The following is a 23,193-nucleotide window of genomic DNA, read 5'->3' as shown; positions in this document are numbered from 1 at the left end:
CTGACGTTTATTTTTTAACTCACTGTAAAATCTTTATTGCTACAGGAACTCCCTGTATTGTAACACATTCCAGCTATGCTGATTTAGCTGCATTCACACACATCCAAATAAAACACACCAAAACCCTAGACATGCTAAAGAGGTGCACCTTTTGCAAAATGTACAGTTTAAAACTTAAAAGAAACACCAAGTAACAAACGTGCCAAGAACTTAGTTGCCCTGATATACTAGGATAGTAATACCATGGATTTGCAGCGCTTCAGCCAACAGACCAAAGCATCTCAGCTTTATCTCCAATCTCGGCTCACATCTGCGTTCCAGCAGAGCTAAGAAAGTTTGAGAATCTCTCAGTAGAACGAAGGTGCATCCAGCGAGGAGCACACGGAACATCAGGCGAGTTGCGGGATCTGCCCCCCAGCACCGCCTGCTCTGCCCCGCAGCGCGCACGGAGCTCCCCGGCAGCTCCACAGGGAACAGCAGCTGGAAGCGCAAACCCCGCTCAGACCCTCCCCGCGCCGCGCACTGCGAGGATCCGCCTGACATACCTGCTCCTCCATTTTTCCCCCGGTAGGTTTTTCTCTTTTCCCGAGGCCGGAGAGGAGGGGGACAGCCCCTGCCTGGCAGCGCTGCGCTCGCCGGGCTGCGCTCGGGCCGCTCTGCCGCGCTCGGCTCTGCCCCGCCCGCCCGAGCGCAGCGCAGCGCTCGCCCCTCCGCAGGCACACACACGCAGCCCTGCCCAGAGCTCCCCCAGGTCCCACAGGTTTCCTTATATAGGTAAACACAAACTGCATGCCTGGTGACAGAGGCTAACTGGAAGTAAGCTTAATTTAGTTAACTCCACAGATACCAAATAGGTCCGAGCGCCTGAAGTTTGCTTAGCACGGCGTGGGGAAGGGACTTCAGAAGGGAGGGCGGTTTCCTTGCAGTAGTTCTGTAAAATCGTCAAGTATTTAATGTAATGTGAACTAGTACTCGGTATGGCTATGGCTTTAAGCAATGGGTGCATAGTAGCACCTATGCAGTTATCCCATTACTTAAAGCCATACCAATACCGAGTACTATGTTCACATTGCATTAAAAACTTGACGATTTTACAGAACACTGAGCCAGCATTTTCATCCCAGAAAAGTGGAGGTGACAAAGGTTTGTGCACACACCTTCTAAAAATGTTAAAATAATTCCCACAATATTCAAGTTTCCATATAAAGATGTACTACACATGTAGTAGTACTACAAGGTGACAAAGGTTGTGCACACACCTTCTAAAAATGTTAAAATAATTCCCACAATATTGAAGTTTCCATAAAAGACTATCATATTCAAGTGTTATGTGAAAAGGTTAGAAAATTAGGATTGCATTACTGATATCAATGGAAAGGGGCAGTGTAAGAAAAACTTGTTTTACTTTTTCCAGGTTCATTTTCTATACAATGTAATGGTTAAGTATTTGGTGACAGATTTGCCTTTGTCAGAGATGTGTGATTACAATATATTAACAGACACACCCCTACCTAAACAGGGAAACAGAAACAGAGGAAGTACCAAGAACAAGCCTATGCTGCACTCTACAGAGCAATGACATCTCTATTTCACATATTTTTTCATCACTTTGACTGCTCACTGCTTGCTAACCCTTTTCTGCAAATACAACTTGTTTGTCCAGAAGAACCTCAGCAGGCAGTTAATTAATTAATTAGTTACAGGGAAAATCATGTCATATGTGTCACTTTATTATATTCAGGCAAGATTCACTATTAGTTATGGCTTTTCTACAAGCTAAAACACTGCTGATATGCAGGGGGAATTTGCAAAAAGCATGAGGATAGGGAAAAAACCAATAAAAAATTATGGAGGAACACAAATTTATAAGCAAAAATGAGAAAATTTTCAAGATTTGATAAGATTATGAGAGCTTACTTAAAAATACAATGAGCTCTAAAATAAACAATTATTTTTCATTCTGTCCCCTGGATATAATTGTCTATAAGTCAAAATGCACAAGAGACACAAATTTGGCTTCCTGGTGACCTATGAAGTGTTAGAAACCCCAGTGTACCACCCAAAAGCTGGAAATCATAATTATCCATTGGACTACAGCATTTTTTATTGCTGCCCAATATATGACTTGAAGATCATTAAATAATATACTGCACAGAAAAGCTATTCCTAATGTCCAGTCCTAATGGCTTCAATACTTCTTTAGTTATAATTTTCCTCTTTCCCTGAGGCATAAACATTGAGCCTCATGATACTGAAGGAGTTTGACTTAGAAGTTGAGAAAAATGAAAAACAATACCAATAAAAGTTGTAAGACACTCAATAAATACATCTAAAATAGTCTCTCCATACAGTGTATAAGGAATCAGGAATATGTGGCCAGGGGCTTGGTGTAATGATCTTCATTTAGTTCTTTTGGGACAGATAACTCACTTGTGGCTCCACTGCATAAGAAGAGGATCTTGGCCTTGCCAAGTTCATGCTCCTGTGACAAAGCATTTGCACTGGACTACATAGCCAAGTATTCCCTTACCACCATGATCTCATGACCAGTTCCTGAATGAGTATCAGGTTTTTTGCATGAGTCAAGCCAATTAAAATTCATCAGATTCCCAAAACTGCAACAACAAAGGAATTTTAAGAGGGCTACTAGGCTAATAGTAGATTAGATAGTAGATATTACTTCAAGTGTGGTTGACAGTCTATCCTTAGGCTAGCACTTTTTCTGTTAGTCAGCCCAGACCTACAATAAACATCACATTCATTTATTTAAAATATTCCGTGAATTAAGGATTTTCCCACCATTTCTTCAGTGCCCATACAGGGGCTTTACTTACCCTAGTCTCAAGCTGAAAACTCAACTAACTTTCATACCTGACACCTGACATACCACTTTTCCTCCTGACATACCTGTTTACCTCCATCTCTTTACTTCATATTGAGAATCAGTCAGGGAATCTAGGCTCTTACAGCTAGGTATAAAATCTCTTTCTTTACTTCCTGGCCCCCAAGCTGTGATTACATTAGAAGGCTGGCAAAAGCATGAAAGTTTCCCCAAGTCCTGCATGTGCTATCTTTGAAAGAGAGAATCTCTTTGCTTAAACAATGTTTGTAATAAAATAATCATTTCTTCCTCAAACATAAATCAGAATTATATTTATTTATATTTTCACAGAATGTCTCTGCTAAAGCATCAACAGCAGTTCATCATAATAATAGATGCCATAGTCAGATTTTTTTTATTTCTGAGTTCTTTCTTTTTTAAAGAAACTCTATATAATTCTCAAGAAATTCAGCTAATTCTTGAAGCTGAGATTAACCTAGACTTATTACCCCCATTTGCTGTGCTGTCATACATACTTATCTTCATGTAATGCTAAGACTAATTATGCTGAAACTGTCCTCTCCTTTTCTCCAGGAAGAGGTCTGTACAATACAGAATACAAGCAAATTTGAGCTTGTATTCTGCATCAGAGTATAAGAAAAGATCTGAGCAGACCTCTAGGATATGTTGGGTTTAATGCAAGGAATTAAAAGTTCATTAGAAATTAATGCAATTGATGACAAAGAGTTTTTTTCTTCACTGCTGTGCTCCAAGCTGCCCCCAGAAAAAGCCCAGCATTAAGCAGACACTCCATTCAGTGTGTCATTAGCTTGTTTCCTGTGCACAATCCATACAAACAGTTTATTGGTGTTATTTTAGTCCCTGCTGTTAAGATAGTAACTATTTGTAAGCCAAATGACCTTTGTCCAGCAGAGCCAAGAATCACAGTCCTGGGCAAACCTTGGTTATAGATCAATGTGTTACTGCCTTTCTCTTTACTTCCATTTGCATGCCCTATTAGCCATACTTGCTCCATCACAAAAAGTGGTTTATAAGAAATACTTTCTCTTATGAAAAGACTGATGGATTTTCCCTCCTCCACTTCTGCCCACTTTTTAAATACATAGTCATGTCACTCTTTGTGGTTTTGTACCTGAAATGGAAACCTAGTGTAAATTTTCATTGTGAATTTTGATTGAATGGAATAGGTGAGAGCAGTACACCAAGAAATTTATATGAAACAAATAATGTTAGTTTCCAATCGTCTTGCCACAAGTCTCTAAATATCTGCCTTCAACTTTTTCCCTATTAAATGCTCAGGGTGAAACACAGCAGGTTTAGTCTCCTTACACTGAATACTTACTCAGTAACAAGATTTGCCTCAGAAGTTCTTTGCAGGCTGAAATTGTCCACACTTGAGTGGCTAAATAAATTGGCTCAATTTATCCAGGTAAGTATAAAGCAACAGAGATCTCTCAGGTTTCACTGCACAGTGCTGCACATTTTCCAGAATCAAGCTGTTCATGCATTCTCGAAGTTCTAATTTCTTCCATGCAATGGCAACACTTCCTTTCACTTTGATACAGGCAAGATTTCAAACCTCATCTTGGTGTCTGCATCTTTACATCTTCAGTTTCCCTCAGAGATGTGCATCACTGACATCCCACAATGTCTGTTCTGTTTGTGGGGTGCAACAAGATCATTCATTCAATAGTTTATTGTTTGTTCTCAGCTACATTACCCAGCCCTCAAATCAGGTAATGTGCTCAGCTAGAATGGCGGCAGTGAGTACCTGACAAATGAGGTCGATTCAGTTCTAACAGCCTTTGTTTCCATACAAGTCTCTCCAAAGATATGCAATATCATAGGGATCTCTCTTTCTATATGAAATGTTTTTTAGATTAAAAACCTAAACCCCTGAATACATTTCTGTGTACAAATCCACAAATGTTTTTTTCTTTTCTACCATTAAATAATTTATACACGCAGAATGCTAATGCTGCATTTTAAGATACTGTGTCAGTATACACAGATACATAAATACACAGATTCACTCAGACTTTTAGTTTACAACCTGGAAAAGCTATGAACAAAATGCCCTAGTGCTGAGTGCAGCCTTCTCCAAGCAAGCTAACTGTTGGAAAAACCCATCTGAGTGGATTTGTCTGGGATAGAGTTAATTTTCTTCTTAGGGGCCAGTATGGTTCTGTGTTTTGGCTTTGTGGCTGAAACTGTGTTGATAAAATATTTTTGTCTGGCTGTTACTGAAGAGTGCTTGCACCACCTCAACACACAAAGTTGCCTTTTTTTCTCACACTGCCCCACTCCAGTGAGAAGGTCAGGAGTGGGCAAGGAAATGGGAGAGGAGAATACCAGTAACTACAGCTGACCCATGCTGGCCAAAGAGATGTTTCATACCAAAACTATTTGTAAAAACCCAAGACTGACTGAGAAGAAGGGGAGTGGCTTCCTAAGGTAACCATTGTTTGGAGAAAAAACTGGCTGGACATACGTTGTGTTACTTTGCTGTGCTTTCCACCATACTCACCTATTAACTGTCTTTATCTTGGCCCATGAATTTTCTGACTTCTGTTTTTGCTATTTTCTTCTTGTATCTCACTGGGGTGGGGGTGAGAAAGTGAACTGACCAGTCCAGAGACTAACAGCAGAGAAGTTTTGGAAATTTCTCTTTACTGCTCCTTATCTGTTATTTGCTTTTGCCTCGCAGAAGATATTTCAGAGTAGCTTGTATAAATGCTCCCATCTCATTTCATGGAAAAGTAAAAATCTGTCATGCTACATTGCCCTCTGCAGTGGCCCACTGAAGTCATTTGACTTCACCTTGAAATGCACTAGAGGCACCAAAATGACAGTCACACATCTGAGAAACAGCTGAAGTTGTCTCTCCGCTGCAAGTTCCTTGGCTATAACCCTGAGCACACAGGAACTTCAGGGAAAACCACAAGATTCCAGGTCAGCAGGTACCCTGGCCACAGACTGGGGCCTGAGAGCTATGTAGCCACAAACTGTAATTTATTCACTTAGCTAATAGAAGGCACAGGGGTTTGCTTTCCTTCCAGCAAAGGCAAACTAAAAATTATTGTAAGAACCTGCATTCGTTCAACATTCAGGCTGAAAATGAAAGTAGCCAAAAAAGAAGAAACTAAAAGGTTAAATTATTTAGAAGAAGTAACTCAACTGCACATACTGTGGGCAGCTGAGCATGTACCTTATCTGGGGAGCACTCACTGTACAAATCAGTTAACTTTATGATACAGCCCTCACTTTTTATTATTTCCTGATCTGGTGTTCAATTTTACAGCCTTAATGCAAGTACTTCGTTAATAAAGCATTACTTATAAAATTTGACCACATTACTTAACCTTTACACAGAAACAAAGATGTCAAAACAAGTTAAGGCCAGTGACTGAGGGTATTATTTTTACCCTTGGGAAATGAATTGAGCGTTTTTCCTCAACAGTCTTTCAAAATGTATCATTAAATCACTGTAACACAACAAGTTGCTATCTTTACCCTTGTACCACGTGTTCTTCAGGTTTCAGTAACACACACTAAACAAGAGCTTTATGATTTCATTAAATACATTTTAAACTCAGGGCTGTGGTATTAGATGAAGCCATTAGCACACAATCCAGCAAAAAAGCTATTTGCTTCTGTAGAATTGAAACACTTTATCTGGAAAAGTTAATGAAGTAATTATAATGTTGTTATTAATGAAGATTAGAGATGGATTTAAATGGCATTTGGAAAATAAACCAGACAATTAAACAGGCTTTCAGACTGTGTAAATTCCTTAGAGTCCAGGGAAAAGCTCCAAGAATACCTACACTAAGAAGGACATTTGGAAAACACTTAGTTCTTAATGCCGTAGAATTCCAGACAGCAGAAATTATCTTCATGTCAACATCAACACTGGGGACTTCAAGCACTGTGATGCTTAATGCTGACCAGCTGTGCTTGAAGCTTTGTTTTAAAGTCCTCTCATGATGTCTTTAACTGCAGCACCTTCCACATGAAGCATACTTTTCTGATGATGGCGTAGTTGAAATGTCATTAATGTTTGAACTGACATAACTATCAGATTAGTGAAATCAGTAACACAATTTTGCATGGAGGAGAAGGATGATGCTGCAAATGCAAGAGTCATTGGCAGATGATTTTTTTTATATTTCATCCCATGTAATACTGCAAAAATGGAAGAAAGCATGTGTACTTGAAAATCCTGGAAAATGAGCCCAGAGAGGTGTTCCAGAGCAGGAGAGGGCAGGAAGGGCAGAGCAGGGCTGCAGGTTCCCTGGATGGCCAGGAGGGCAGTACCAAACCCACGGTTTGTTGACACACTTTCCCTGGTACTTTTGGAGGACTCACAGCTTGGCAACTGCATGAATTCACTTTACCTGAATACAAAGGTGAAGTGCTGAAAATTGGAGCCCAGCCACCATAAGCTCTTCTGTGGTTTCTGGAAGAAAAATATTGCTGTTTCTCAGACCGTGAATAAGTGGATTACCTGAGAGAGGTGCACCTCTCTTAACCCTTCAGAGGGTGACCACACACATGGCTTAGAGTGCCAGTTACATGCCTTAAATTGGGAGATATGACTGCTGGCCAAAGAGCACGTGAAAATGAGCTACAGGACGAAGAAAATATTGAATAAAATGGATATTAAGCAGATTATATGACTCAAACAGCACTATTTCTTGGTAGAACACATGGACTAGGTTGATCCTTAGTTTTAAACAGTCCATATCTTTAAGCCTGTGTGTATAACAACATCAAAACTCAGGGAAAGACAGTAAAGGCCAGAGAAAAATTTGCATTCTGGGAGAATGGAGTGTTTAAAGGAAGCGTGGATTTTTTTTTATTTACAGGTCTTTGTTATATGGAAATCCTGAAACGTTGGTCAAAAGCAAGTTTGGTCATGGAGTTCCCGGATGAGGAGAAGGAAGGAAATCATTCAACAGCACATAAGGAGAAATGTGTGTGTATTGCAAAATCAAAGGTTTTTAATAAAAAGTGATCTGTCCCAGCCACTACTTAAGGTAAACAGTGAACTCTTTTGTTCCAAAACTTATTGAAAATAACTAGTCAAAATGCATTTCTAGCTTTTGTGTCTAAACAAACAAAAATCAGAGATAATACTCTGATCTGCTCTGAAAGAACACATATTCCAAAAACTGTATTTAAGAGTAGGGCAGTAATAAATCATGTATACACATGACAGCTGAGGCCTCACTTAGGATATCCTTTGACCTTCTCACTGTGAAGATGAGAGAGCAGCAAAGATGAAGAACATTAAGAAAGCTGCAAGCTATAAGGAACAAGATGGAAAGGACATTTAGTTTAAACAAAATATGGAACATTTAAGAAGTTTTTGAGAGAAACAAGATGAAAGAGAGAGACTTGATTGTGGTTGTTCAAGGAAAACATTCAGCTAAATTATGACAAATTTAGATTAGATGTGAGGACAAATCTCCAAATAAGAGTTATTCATCAATAGAAAAGTCTGCCAGGAGAAACTTCTGGGATATCAGAAGAGGAAATGCTTAAAGGGAGATTAGATAGTATACTCAAAATAGTGAAGCAGATAAACCTGTAAATTATGCAAAAGACTGGAGTGGAGAGCTTCTTTCAGCCTATGCTTCGGAGTCTTTGTTTAGAACTTTACATATAAAAATTCTTTTACAGTATTTGGCTTGTGAGAGGAGTAAAGATCCAGTTCTGCAAAGTATTAAGCATTTTAAAATTTCCTAGCTATGCAAGTACCCTCTCTGAATGCAGTTTATTTTAACTCAGTTCATATTATTATATACATATAATATAGTGTGACCAGAAATACTCCCTTACTACCTTAATAAAAAACTATTTTGACGGCAAGCAAAGAATTGTAGCTGAAGACTGGCAGACTGGAAAAAAACAGAGGTAAATTTTCATCTACTCTAAAGAAAATATGTTTCTTGCATTATTCCATTGTCTCCTGCTACCCAAGGCTTGCTGGTGAGTGACACCTCGACCACCTTAAACTGGTGTCTTCTTCCCAAGGATTTCATTACTTTTACCCATAAACACTCTTCGGATGTAGATTTAAATGTTACTAAATAACAAGTTCAGGAGAGCCACGGGGAAGAAAAGGGGGAAGCTTTATCATGCCAGACCACTCCATCATTATTCTGCTCTTTTGGCCCTGCCACACAGCATCTACACTGCCAGCCACAAACCCAGGCAAAGGGAAACCATTGCCCTGATGCCTCAGGTTTTAGCTTTTATATTTTCCAGATTCTGTACTGCTTCAGTGTGTAGTTCTGAGCTTTATATTAGGGAATAGTAAGCTCTCTTCACAGAGTAGGTAGACAAAACAATTCCTTTCCTAGCTTGGGACCAAGGACAAAGGATCCAAATCTCAGGCCCAAGAGTATAAACAATGGCAGAATGAAGAGAGAAAAACAAGAAGGATGGGACTTCATAACCTAAAGCTATAACTGGACAATTAACTCCAATATGCAAATGAACCAGAACTTATAAAAGTGAGAGACCCTGTGACTGGTCATCCATTTTGTGACTGTTTTGGGTTCATCTTGGGTGCACGCCTGGCTGGGCTCTTGTGCTGCCCAAGGTGTATCCATTGAGGAATTACTCTTTATTCTTTAACTCCTTCTAGGCTCTGTTCTAGTTCTATACTCTGTTCTCTCAGTCTTCCCAAGGCTTCACCCTGCCAAGCTGCTTTCTCTCTCAAGCAGAATTTAACACCTGGTGCAGAATGCTGGGATGGGGAGTAATTAAACTTAAACTCACTTGTCCAGGCAGCTCTCAGGTGTTGCACATGGCACAACAATCAGCTCTGTGTATGTGGAGGCCACCTTACCCTACAGCAGCATCTTCTGTAATCAGATTCCTGCCATAGGAAAGGTTTACCCAGATCCATATTACAGCTGCCTCCACCTCTGAGCTATGGGCTGTTGCTGTATTTGAAGTCAGCACTTCCAGGGCTCGGTTTAGCTCAGCTATTTTAGGCATCTGCTTTAGGAATTATGCCCTCTAAGTGCCTGTTTTTCTCTGGGGACTGTAAAGTGAATATTGATCATTGGCTCAGACACTTTGTCAGCTGATTCTCACCTCTAGATATTTATTTTTCTGTAAAATTTGGCATCACCTTACCAACGATGGCAAGCAGTCAGGCAGTAGTAGAAAAGTAGCAGATCTGTCACTGGAGGAATAGAAGCAAATCATCAAATAACCTCCAACCAGTCATCTTCACTGTCAGGATCCCTGGAGACATTATGTGCAATAAAGAAAGTTTAGCTATTTGTTCTTGTAACTAAATATAATCACATCTGTAAGTATTTGGTGGGTAGAAGCTGGCTGGTTAGATTACTTTTTAGTTTTTTAATTTTTTTTTGTTTAACTTCACAGGAGTGCTGACTGTTCTAACTCTTTTTACTAGAGAAAAGCAATAAGCTAGCATTTTTTTCTTGTCTTTTTCAAAGCCCTCCTGAAACACACTGCACTCTTCTAAGCAGGAAACTAACAGGTCTGTGAATGTTGTTTGAGACCTGCAGTTTGACCAATTCTAAAAGAAATTAGAGCTGTATGAATGATTAAAAATAATTCCTCTGTTAAAAAATCTACAGACTATTGCACAAGCACGTTGGCCCAAGCCATGTTAATCACAAAGGTGAGGAATAAATGCTCAATTAATGGCAGATACAGAAAAAGAAGTTTAATTAAATCTAACTGTTAAGAAACTTTGTCTGTGAGCTGACCTATAGCTAGGAAAATGTAGTCGCTGTCCTTGGGGTTCCATTATCCTGGCAACAACATCTACTTTTTTCCCTTTCCTATTTCCTCTGTTGCTTAAACACCTCTTGTTATTCTCTCCTCCAGCAATATTGAAGGTGTAATTGAAGGAAGAAGTGGACAAAATTGTTCAGCCCATTATGTAAAATGCTGCAATACATTTTGTAAATTAATTTGGAAATACTACCAGTTGTGTAGTAAAAATTGAAGGTAGGAGTATCTTGTTTTCAATCCAGGAGTTTTGAGTTCAAAACAGTGTTAGAATGACAGCCTTCATGGAATCAGAAAACAATTTTGTTTACTTTGGGAGCTCATAGGTCAGGGAAAATGGGAGAGTTTAAAGAAGTATCTGGTTTTTATGGCTAGAGATACCAGAACAACCTAAAGTGCTTAGAAATCTCTGTGAGCAAGACCAAAATCACTGTGAGAAGTGCAGACAACTTTCATTGCCTGAAAAGTTTACTCTTCTATATTGGAGTATAAGCTTTCTGCATGCTTTGTCTCCAAACTTGATTGAAAAAAACCTGACAGGACCAGTTGTGGCTTGAAACATACACTCCAAAGAGAAGCATCAGAATTTACATAAAACATTTAAATACTGATTTCATTTTGCATAAAAAAATATTTATTTCACTGTTGAAGTAATTAAATGTACTTCAGTAAACACACTACAAAGTGATATTGAGTAACACTTGCCCTTCTTTAAGAAGCCATGTTTCAATGGCCTCTCTCCTCCTGTTCAAAAGGAACGTGCTTGAAGGTGACTTGCACTTTAAAAAAGGAAAAAAATATTGCTCATTCTTCGTGGTGTTGAAAGCCTGAAATAGGAAGGATGCTAATAGGAGATACTTTGACATTTTCAATGGTCATAGGCTTAGAAGAAGCTGAGTCTTATAGGTACTTAGACCAGTACCTATATATTTTGTATATGAAACACTATTATTTGGGGTCATTCAATAATGAAGAAATGATACTGTTATATTGGAAGCAAGGTATTTTAGAGTAGAAAAGGAGTTGAAGCTTTAGTTGCCTATATTTATTGAGTGCTACAACTTATAATAATTTCATAAGGTTTGCAATATTAACAGTTATCTCAAGTGAATTTCCAGTCCAGTTAAATCTGCTCCATACATGGCATTTTCTTCACCTTCCAGTTCTTTACCTGAGCAACTTTTTGCAATATCCATGTCCAACAAAATCCACAGCAGACTTCTAAAAAGTGAAGATCAGCAGGAGAGTCACCCATCAACATTTGAAAATGAGATCTTGTATCAGGATTATTCAAGAAGTTATACTTCAGTTGTTGCTCAGGCCACAGGAAAGCTTTGCGCCTTGCTCTTTTCCAGGTCCATAACATCTCCCACACTTCCAAGAAGGGATTCCTAGCACCCTCCTCCTCTTCACTCCTTTTCCCAGCACAGGGAGTAGAGCAGTACGTGCCTTTCTCCTGGGCAGCCGCAGTACAACAGCCCAAATGGTTTCAGCAGGTGATGTGCTCTCTTACCAGCTGGAGCTGCTGTTTGTCTGTGTGGGTGGGGATGTGTATCCAGGCTCAAGATTCCTATTGATCCTAGGTGGGAAGGCAGCTCCTTACCCTCACCTTTTCATGTATCTGCAACATATTTCTGGTTTGCCAGAAACTGGAAGAACCAGTCACCCATTTCTGCTGGGTGGCAGTGCTGGTAGATGGGGTGGCCCAGCTGTTTGTTTGTTGAGAGGTTACTGAGCTGTTTGCAAAGGAGGTGACACTGCTGACATTGGCTTCACCTCTGTAGGGTTCAGCCAGCACATGTATGGTGCATTATGGCTTCCTGTAGAACTTAAAGAAAACACATCTAAAATTAAAAAATTAGCAGGGGGAGCACTTTTTTTTGCTGTCTACAGCAGCATATAAATAGCAGCAGCAATTGGAAATTCTGCACTAGAGCAACAGGCTGCACAATGGCTTTCTTTGAAAGTTATATGGATTAACCTGAGAACACTTTCCAATATTCATCTTACTTACATATTAAACAATTCCTTGGCTCAACCCACCTTGTCATATTTGCTCCCAAGCTATGGAAGTAACAGATTATTAAGCTCAACAACTGTTCAGGCTCAAGGTTTGTCCCTGGACAATGCCTTCAGGAAAGCTGGGAGAAGGCAGAACCTTCTCTGCTTTCGGAGAATGGTGATGCTAACATGCAGGAAAAAGAAGAGTGTTACAGTGTTTTGTAGTTACTCATGTAGAGAAGACAGCTTTTGAGATGTAATTCCACTGTTAAAACCCAGAGGAGACAGTTCAGGTGGTAAACAGTCATGTCTCTATAATCATCCACAGTGTACATTTCCTTGAGGTCCTGCAGTAGCTTGTGCATATATTTACAAACCATGTGTCTGATTTTTTTTCTTTCTTGAAGTATAAGCTATATGATAGATGTGACAAGGCAGCTCATTAGCATGACAGCAAGGTGCCCCAGTGTGTTTGATACCACAGTTTTAAAACACGAGTGACAGTAAATAGTGCTAGTAAATAGATAACAAAGCTAATAATTTTCTGCTTCCCTTTAATTTGGGACAGTGAAGACTTTAGAATTAGTTAGGAATTTTTCTTTTTTTTTTTTTTTTTCTTTCTGGTTTCTGTGGTTCTCTGGTATGAAGTATGCATCCCTTGGAATTCTTCTTCAGAAACATGTCAGCTTGAGGTTTCTTCTATTTCCAGTGAACAAGAAGATAATTTAAACCCTTCCTGAGTTACAGCTATGTTTCCTGCTGGAGACAGTGACAGATCCAACCAAGCAGAGAGAAAACTGAAATGCACAAGAACATTTGCTCTTTTATTCCCTGCATACTTTTGACATATACAGGAATTCCCTGGATCAGACTACAGGTTCTAAGAGGCAAATAGCAAGAGATGCCTGAAAAACAGACAGGAACAGAGACCTCTTAATTTTTCTGCAGCCTGTGAAAGCTCCAAACCCATCATCTACAACAGAGCACAGCAGCCTGGCTGCTGAGGGGCAGGGAAGGATGCAGATCCAGTGGCCATTCACCATCTGGTTTCCCTGCTGAAAACCATCACAGTTACCTGCCCATTGTAGCAGTGGGATGGTTTGTGCCAGGAACACCTGCCTGGGATGAGTGGTGTGGTTATCCCCACTGTGGGGATTGCCCGGCTTCCCAGCTGCTTCTCTGAGGATCTGGGGTCTTCTCTACTTAGTCCTTTACGGTGGGACCTTTGTTTCCCCTTGTATCTGCACCCACAGACTAGGAGAACACAATGTAAAGCCCACCTGTGAGACACAGCAGCTACAGAAATCTGATGTGACCATAAGTATAATAGGTTTTTGTCTGATGTGATAGCACACTCAGACTGTGCTGGTAGCAACTAGCTGGGCTGGATTTTGTTTCTTCATCACAAATGGAAATGTTTATATATTCTAAGAAACAAAAAAATTCCACTTAAAAAAAAAATGTTGGAAAGTGTTTCCCAGACTCCAGACAGACTCTTCTATCAAAGGAAAAGAACAGCTGCTGGGTAGGGAATACAGAGCTGTCAAATCAGTATCCATGTTATGCCCATCGTGCACTCCTCTGACAAGGAATCTGTTGGCAAACAGCAGCACAAATTTGCTTCCCCTGGGGTGCAGCAGAGAGCAGGGCAGCCAGAGCAGCAGGGCTCTGCTGAACAGAGGGCACTCTGTGGGAGCTGCCATGGTGGGCCTGAGCTTAGCAAGGAGCTCCACAGCCTGTCCTTGCATGTAGGATGCATCTCTTATGTGACTGGACACCTATATTTTTTATAGGGTTGGATATGTAAACTTTAAACCAATGCAAATTATGAAAATTCTACCTTTGGGTTCTCTACCAAATTCATGCACAGGCTATCCTAAATACAGCTAAGATTTCTCTATGATTGCAACATATAAAATACTAATAACTGTATTTTATATGATGATAAAAGTGCACTTTTCCCCCTCATTTTGATATTGAAAAAGAAAGATCATATTGTTTCTGTCTTACACTGGAATTATATTCAAATATTCGTGAATAAATAAAGCATAATTATTCAATTCTTTAAGCTGTTTGCAAAATGATTCAAGATTTTGTAATGCTTTTTTCACCTTTACCCTGCAGAAAGTCTCATAAAAACAACAAAGAAGAATATTGCCAAATAACTTGGATATTTTTAAAATAATAAAGACTACTCTGCTATGAGCTAGGAACACAAGAGATGTAGCTTTCACTGTCTCAGACTAGACACTGAGTCCCTCTTTTTGGCTTCTGTTTAAAAATTCTAATTGATTGGAAGAGAAAGATGGAAAGAAAAGATTTCATAATTTAACACACCAGTGTAAAATCAGCTTTTTGATTACAAATATAGCACTTGCATTTTCTAAATGTATGTTCTTTTTAGCATAAGTTGTGTTACTAAATGCATAGCCTAATGTGTAGGGATGTCAGTGGATAACACAATAGGAGCAAATTTGAAAACATAGCATAAAAAGTAAAAGAGGGAGGCAGGCCTGCACATAATTTATATACTCAAAAATGTATTCTAATTTATTTTTTCATTAACTAGATGGGGGAAGAGAATGGCAAATTTTCTTTACATTCTCTTCCAAAATTAATAAAATACTTGGAACTTTTTCTGACTCTAATGAAGCAACTTATTGGGTGGTGGAAGTAGAGAAGGGAAGCATCAGCTGTTTTTAAGAAACTTACTGCTCTCAGTTCAGACAGCATCTGAACACTTATGAAGGCACTTCCTGACAGGACATATTTAGCAATGAAAAACTCTGTGGGAGTTACCCAGTCAGTAACAGGACAGTTATATCTGTCCACAGCAGAAGCAAGACAGTGCTTTTAGTGAAGTACTAGTGCAGAAACATCATTTCTGTATTTTAGAATTAAAAGCCAATAATTACAGACCATATTAGAATGAGCTGAGAGAATAAATAGTCCTTGATCTCAGGACTGGGATTTAATTCTCATGATTGGTCTTTGTGGTCCAGTTTTTAGTCCTGTAGGATCACACATTTGGTAACTTTGAAGCAGAACTGCTCTCCTGGGGATGTCAGCCTTTAACCAAGTTGGCTCAGGTGTGCATCAAGCAATACCTAGCTGAGCTTCTCAGTTACCAGGCTTTTTTGGTGAACTCTGCACTCCATGAGTTTGAGAATGTCATGATGCCTTCATATTTGCATACTGCTTGCTAGGTATTCCTGCTGAAACAGCTCTAAGTGACAAGCTGTCATCATTGTGACTTCAATGCATACTGTTTCCAGCCTGTCCTCTGTAGTATCCCCATTTTATTGACCTGGTAATTCATAGTTCACACTTTCAAACACATATCAGGTAGATAATGCATCAGCGTGCTTGTACACATCAAAAAGCAGCAATGTTCCCATGGAGTGCAACTGCAGAATCCTGGTCTCCCACCAGCACAATAGCCTGGAGTGTAATATTAGAGCTTAATTTGTTTTACATATGGAAGACTTTATAAATGTACCATACATATTTCCATGCTGTGGTTGGATTTTATGGAAAGACTGCAGAACTAGACGATAAAAAATATAATGTAATTCCTGAGCAATTCACTATAAACTGAATCTTGGAGAAAGGCCTTTGCATAAATAAGAACACCAATAATGCTCACAGAGTGACTGTAGGGGCACAGAAATCACATAGAAGCAAGAGAAAAAGCCACCTACGTTAAGTCCCAGGAGAAGAAACGCTGCATTTTATCATGAAAAAGTCATTTCAGCATGCTGTGCAATAGGCAGCACAGTAACAAACCACTGTCATTTAGATGCCACTGAAAGAATTGTTTCCATCATCAGTGCTGGTTCACCTTCCCTGCACCTCTTTGCCCACTGTTCTGCTACCTTCAATTCTCATCCAATAGAGCAGAGATCATGTCAGACTGCAGTGCACAAAGCAGTCCCATTTACCTGAGAGCAGGGACTGCATCTCTGGATACACAGCCAGAAACCTCCTGCTGCCCCAGCCTCCCGTCACACAGAGCTACTTAGAGTAGCTACGTGTTAATGTAGTACTTCCTGACTGTCCACTGCTTTAATTTCTCCGCTAAATTACTTCACAGACTACACATATGTTATTGGAATTTACACCTTGGTGGAAAGCATGCCTGGGGAGGCCAAGAGAGGCCATTTATTTACACTTGCTTTCTACTTCAATCAGCCTGCTCTTTCCTCATTTTCTCTCAAACTTTTCCTCTTTATTTACCTTCATTTTCTGCTTCTCTCACCTGTTGACACCAGGAAAGAGAAAGGTCACAATGAGATTATTAGATTTAAGTTGCCCTACCCCATTTGATGTTGCAAGGACCTTTCTCTGGGACTCAGCTGTATTTATTTTTCACCGCCTGCAGCAGCAGTAACACTGTTATTTTCCATCTCCTTGGCTGCCCTGGAAAGCTGTCAGTCACAGCCAGAATGATGCGTGGCTTCTTTGGGATGATGTCACCGTGGTTACAGGTGGTGGGGCAGCAGGAGACAACTAAGCCTCCAAAGGTCATGAGTGAAGCCCCAGGTAGCAGCTTGGAGAAGGACATGGATGATGTCCTTGCAGAAGGATGCTATAAAATCCTGCTCCTCTTCCACAGCTACTCCCCTTCCCCTTATTGGTTCTCACAGATGGGGAGCCCAGGACCTCCTTGCTGCCCCACACAATAAAAACAAGCTCTGCACCCACGCATGCCTCCCTTCTGTCTCCATGGGGCAATTATTCATGGTTTTCTGAAATGTTTTTTGGTGGATCAATATTTTATTCCATTATTATGAAAAGCAAAACAGGTATATTGCTATCAAATGTTTTGTTTCCCAGGAGAGCTCACTCTCTTTTCATGCTTCTAATTAATCTTAGAGATGCTAACAGGAACATCTCTGGCCTTGCAACAGCACCCACCTCTTAGCAGACCAGCTGCCTCTTTTCACTTGGAGTTTGTGGCTCTCACTGCCTTTTTCAATGTCATTGTTTCCAGACCTTGGGCTTGTAAACATCACTCTAATTTTTCCTGTCTCTTTATTTGTTACTTATAACAAGTATTTTTGCAAGCTGTCCCTCTTATACAGAACTTCATAAATTGGTCTTAGTACTGCTGAATTAAACTTTTCAGCAAATGGGAATTATAAACTTTCCTGTACATACAAAGTCAACTGTAGTTCCAGTCAGGTTTTCCACATGGACCTCTCTTAAAATTTATTTTAAAGTTAATGTGGTATTTGTTTCATATGGTTTTGGGATGAGAGTTTTCATCTGACACCTTCATGCTCTGTACCTTACAGTAAAATACGCACTTGGGCTACATTTGCTTCAGGGAGCCAAACCATCCATTTTTCACTCTTGTACTTCTGACTGAGTAACTTGCCAGATGCAACAAGGAGAACACAGAGGTGTATAACTAGACTGAAAGAAAATTAGATTATCCATTTCTGGTGTAATCGCTCTGTTATTCTAGAGCATTTCTAACAGAAAAAAACACCACTCCATATCCATTTGCAAAGCTTGTGTGTCATCCCTAACCCTGTCCACAACAGCTTTCATCCCTTGGAAGACAACTTCCACTCAGGAAATAAAACTATCAACCTCAAGTGTTGTCTTATACACCAACAGTTCTAACATCATTATAGTGCAAGGATTCCATATGACCAGGGTTTCATACCATCTCAATGTTTTTTGCAGGCAGCTCCTCTGAGCACTGACCCTTCCTGGTCCTTGCAGCAGCCAACTGACTCCAGTTCCCACCAATCCACTCTTTTATAACACTCTTCTTATTGGCTACAGGTGTGGCCTGTTAAGATCTGGCCTGATCCTAATTTTTAGTAATTGGTTAGCTGCAACTCTTTAGGGGATAAGATTACATTCCATACCACCTTCATTTACCCATTCTGTATCCCCCTACACTCAAGAGGAACAGGTGTGCAAAATGCAATCCGTGGGTAAGTAAACCATGGGTTTGGAAATCCCACACATAGGGAAGGAGAGCACAGCAAAACATGGCAAGGACAAGGAGAACAGCAAAGCCAAATGTGAGTAGCCACTGCCACTGAGGTGTTTCAAGGCTGAGAACCAGCACAAGTTGCAGCTCTGCCATGAAGAGGCGGCGCTGCCCCTGTGCTCACCTGCCACCAGAGCTGGAGCCCAAACAACCCCACAATGGGACAGGGCAGGTGTCATGGTTTGAGCCTGGCACAGAGCCAGTGCCCCCATGAAAATGCCTCACCCTGGTGTTTACTGTGAGATGTGACCAGGAATAAGCAAAACAGGCTCTAACTTAAACATAAAGACCACTTTATTACTTAAACTACAGGAAAATAGGGAGAGACTATAAAGAAAAGAAAAAAAAAAATTGAAAACCTTACAAAACCACTTTTCCTCCTCCCCACTCCCTGACTTTCCCAATCCAATACATTCTCTCAAAAAACACCAACTGCCCAGCCCAGCACGACACTTTAGTATACTCAAACTGCAGTTCATGAAGAGGAAAAGGAGTCCTTCTTGTTCCATAGGCTTCTGGAAACACACTGAAAACCTCGGATGCTTCCGTGTCACTTTGGCACCGCCCGGAAAGTCCATTTGCCGCTTGTGACATGTTCCTTCCATGCCCAGTGCTCTCACCACCGAGACATGGATCAGAGCTGCTTTTAGGGTGGTCTTTCAAGGATGCCTTGTCTCACTCCAAAAAGGCACAGTCTCTGCTTTTGGGACAACTGTCCCCCCCATATTTTTCCAACCCCCTGGGGCCGGGGGGTCCTCACAAATGAACCCTCCTGGTTTTGAGGCACTGCCTCCCCCTAAATGCAGTCTGTGTCACAGGAACAACTGAGTCCATGGCTACAAGAAAAAGTCCAGCCAAAAGGCCACTCCAAATCATCTCTCCCCATCCAATCATCTCCACAATCTCCGGGCCAAAGTCTTTATCTCATCTCATCTCTCATCTCCCTTCTTATTCAGCTTCGAGGAGGATTAGCATTTTTGCAAGGCCCCAATCATGCAAGAAAGGGTTAAAAGTTTTCAGTCTCTGTCTGTCGGTCCCGGAGCGACTCCCACGCACGCTGCCCACACGCTGCCGCTGCGGCCGGGCAGTCTTCCTCCCCCTTCTCGCTGGCTGCTCTCCTGGGGGGGGGCTGGCTGCCCGAGGGCTCGATGTCTCTTGGGGCTCCTCCACCCTTCCATCCTTGGAGCCCCCCCCGAAGCCCCCTCTGTCCAGGCCCCAGGCCTTACCGCATGGCTGGCCCCTCCCCCGCCCAGCAGCAGCGGGCCGGGCGGGGGAGAGATACCTGAACTCCTCGCCCGACGAGGTCCAAAGAGGAAGTGCCAGGGCAGCGCCTTGCTTTTAACCCCTGTGTATTCTCGGAGGTGTGTCCAAACCCCACTGGCTACACCAGGTGTCAGTATGAAACCCAAAACCTTCATTGGTTTGACCACAGCTTCCCAGAATTCCCAACTTCTTCCTGGTCAAACCATGACAGCAGGGAAGCACTTGGGCTAGAAGACAATGCTCCTGGCTGAATTTGCTGACAAAAACTGTTCCTTGAACTTCCCTCATCCTGGAACATCACATGAGCTGGCACCAACAAAAGAGATGAAGTGGAAACAAGGATTGTGCACCCTCCTTTTAATAGTTGTGGGGATTTATCCTATGGTAAATGATGGCACAAACCAGTAATTGGCCTGAATTTTTTAAAATTCTTTCTTTGTAAAATTTGATACCAGAGAGAGAAAAAAGGTAGACAAACATATACATAGTTCTGGATTTTTACACATATTATATTTAATGTTATGGACATCAAAAATCTGGATATTTTAAATTTTATCAGACTTCACCTTTAGCTCATATAAATCCAGACAAATAGGTACCAGCCTTCAGCTCCAAATTCCTTTTTCACCCACTCAACTTGTGCAACCACTGTAATCTCTGTAGACTCAGTTTTGCATAATGAATTTCACATAATATGAAACTTTTTTGTTCTCTTGCTTTTCATTAGGCTTTGTGCTAGTCAATAAATTACAACTTTAACAGTGAAAACATGACTTAAGACCTCATATAATTACTTTTATAATCTGCTCATATAAACGATTCTGAAGCCAATTGCAAACCTGTCTTACTTGTGGGTCCCACTTCAGCTGGTCTGTGAGCACCCTTGCAGGGGGACAGGATGAGTGCAGGGACAGCCCAGTGGGTATGGGCCGGGAGCTGGCTCAGGTGCCACAAGCACAGTCAGTGTCGTTCTCCTCAGCCAGACTCGCATGCCAGGCAAGAGGAGTGTGAGCAACAGGAGCAGAGCTGCACCCCAGCCTGTGCAGCCTCACATGCAAGACTCTCTGCAGGCAGGAACCCTGACATCTAAATTCACCTTTTGCTTGCATCCTACCAGTTTAAGACATCCAGATTGCTTAACTTGGCTACTCAGTTCTCAATACTTTGACATGCTTTATATCATCCATAAATTTTATTCACAGTGCTTTTATATTTGCTTTTTCAGTTTTTTATAAAACAGTATTTCATAGTCTTGACCTGTAACTCATCTCTGCAAAATCCTATTTGAAATACTTCTATTCAGTGATAAATCTTCCATGACACCACCTTGATGTATACCAGCTACCAAGTGTCTAAATCCATTTAATTTACACCTAATCAATATCAGATAGTGTTGACCTCTAATTACAATAACATGCAGTTCAGGGCTTTATGAAAGGCACTTTCTATGGTATGAAACAATTGCTTTAATGAAGCAAACTTATCTCATCAGAGGAATGAAACCAGATCCACAAGCCATAAAGGCTGGTTGACTCATATTCCCATCCTTTAAATTGTAAAGAATTAAATCCCATATCAGCATTCTGATGTTCATCCTGCTGTCTAGGACTGATGACAGCCTGCTTGGTCTAACAGATTCAGTTATTCTGCCTGCACTTTTCAGCTACTTGTATTTCCTTAGCACACACCCTCCTGCCTGGAGCCTCTGTGCCATCAGGTAGGTAACTCAGGGGTTTTATTTGAATCATATGATGTTAATAGATTCATTCATTTTCATTGTTATAATGAAAAGCATAGGCTTTTCCATATCCTTCACAAAATCTTTTCCCGAATATCTGTTTTATTAATTGAAGTAGTACCATGGAAGGCAGAAATTGCTATGGCTCTAGCACATACAAAAATTCTAATGTAGCATGACTATTCAAAATCCTAGCCTCAGAAATATTTTATTCAAGGTACAGTGGTATAAGTATTAGAACCTGGTTTCGCAAACAACCTCTCTCAACTTCAAAATGGATGGAATATAAATACTATAAAATATATGACTTACCAACAGTGACAACAAAACAAAATTTTTTTCTAAGTTGTTTTTGCCATAACCACAAAAGTACAATTATGCAAAAAGTCTAGTTTCCAGCTTAACATACTAGAGGGCACAAGCAAAAAAAAGAAGCTCTTAGAGTGACAGACAGAAAGTTAATGCCTCCCATCTGTAGGCATGCAACTCCACAGCAGTATCAGAAAACAATTCACGATGTTAGCACTTCATTTTCAGCTGCCATTTAAGAAGACCAAGTCTATTTAGTCTACCTGATCCTCAGTTATGTCAGATGCATTCAGCTTTGTTTGGAAAGATCCTCTGTACATTTTTCTTTAAGGGCACAGGAAGCCTAAGAAGAAAAAGTTCAAAACATCTGACAAATGTTTCTGTCATTTGATTTTCTCTGAAGACAGATGCAATGGTTAAAATTTAGCTACATCATATTTTGGTGTTAGCCATAGCATTTTGAATTAACTGCAACCTATTCAAAATCTGGTATTTTCAATTAACTGGAGCTTATTCACATCTGGCAAGCTAGCAAACAGAGCGGGAGAGTGTTACAGCAGCTTAGCAGAAGCCTGCCATGAATACACATTTGGACAGCCTGGGAGAGCATCAATGTCATTCTGGGAATGTTTCTGGCATGGTGAAAGAAAAACTTCAAAGACATTACTGATTTAAAACTGCCTCCAAGAGTGCAATCTGTGGTGACAGGAAATGGAAAAATTAGTCTCAAAGGGACTGTGAGAAAAGAGCTAGTCCATCATGATAGTGGGTTCCACACATACAGCTTATGTTTTGTCACAAAAGCAAAATAATGTGGTTTCTTTTGGCTGAAACTCAGAAATAAGTCTTCAGGGCAGCTCAGAAACTGCAGGAACCAAACCAAGTTTGGAAGGGACAGCTCAAAAAGGAAGCCTTGTCATCTGCATGGTACATCTAATATTTTAAAAGGCTACCGTAGCCTAGATACCAGCATTTAAAAAACAACAAAAGACTAATAAGGTCTGAAGATGGAACCCTAAAGAGCTATGAGAAGGAAAAAAGGTTGAGCAGAATAGCTATCTGTGAGCTCTGCCTGAGACTACTCCAAACATGCCAAAATAGTACTTGTGGTAACCCAGCAGTGCCTTTTCGAAGCTGACATTGCCTTGGTGTGATTGATGGAATCAAAAGCTTCCAATAAACACAGGGAAGAATAAGGACACAACTTTGATCCCAGGGTAGGCTGAGGACTATTATAGTCCATGGAAT

At 40.6% G+C, this 23,193-nt stretch overlaps 1 protein-coding gene and 1 long non-coding RNA gene across 3 annotated transcripts in view; both read right to left on the bottom strand.

The window, feature by feature from the left end:
* Positions 1-618, bottom strand: part of MID1 (midline 1) — a 240,402-nt gene extending 239,784 nt beyond the window's left edge. Inside the window, exon 1 of the mRNA XM_064708615.1 lies at positions 546-618. The gene's annotated coding sequence lies outside the window, so the exon portion shown is untranslated. The remainder of the gene's footprint in view (positions 1-545) is intronic.
* Positions 619-11,238: 10,620 nt separating this feature from the next.
* LOC135445713 (uncharacterized) overlaps positions 11,239-23,193 on the bottom strand; it is a 30,703-nt gene continuing 18,748 nt past the window's right edge. Inside the window, exons 3-5 of one of the 2 annotated variants that reach the window (XR_010439583.1) lie at positions 13,701-13,866; positions 12,668-13,422; positions 11,442-12,452 (exon numbers count right to left, since the gene is read on the bottom strand). This is a non-coding gene — a long non-coding RNA (uncharacterized LOC135445713). Of the gene's footprint in view, positions 12,453-12,667; positions 13,423-13,700; positions 13,867-23,193 lie in introns of both variants that reach the window. The other variant, XR_010439582.1, reaches the window with a different exon arrangement.

The sequence above is a fragment of the Zonotrichia leucophrys genome, chromosome 1, assembly GCF_028769735.1.
Source record: "Zonotrichia leucophrys gambelii isolate GWCS_2022_RI chromosome 1, RI_Zleu_2.0, whole genome shotgun sequence".
NCBI classification, from domain to species: domain Eukaryota; kingdom Metazoa; phylum Chordata; class Aves; order Passeriformes; family Passerellidae; genus Zonotrichia; species Zonotrichia leucophrys.
Note: the sequence above shows the minus strand (reverse complement) of the source record. Positions and strands in the feature narration are given on the sequence as shown.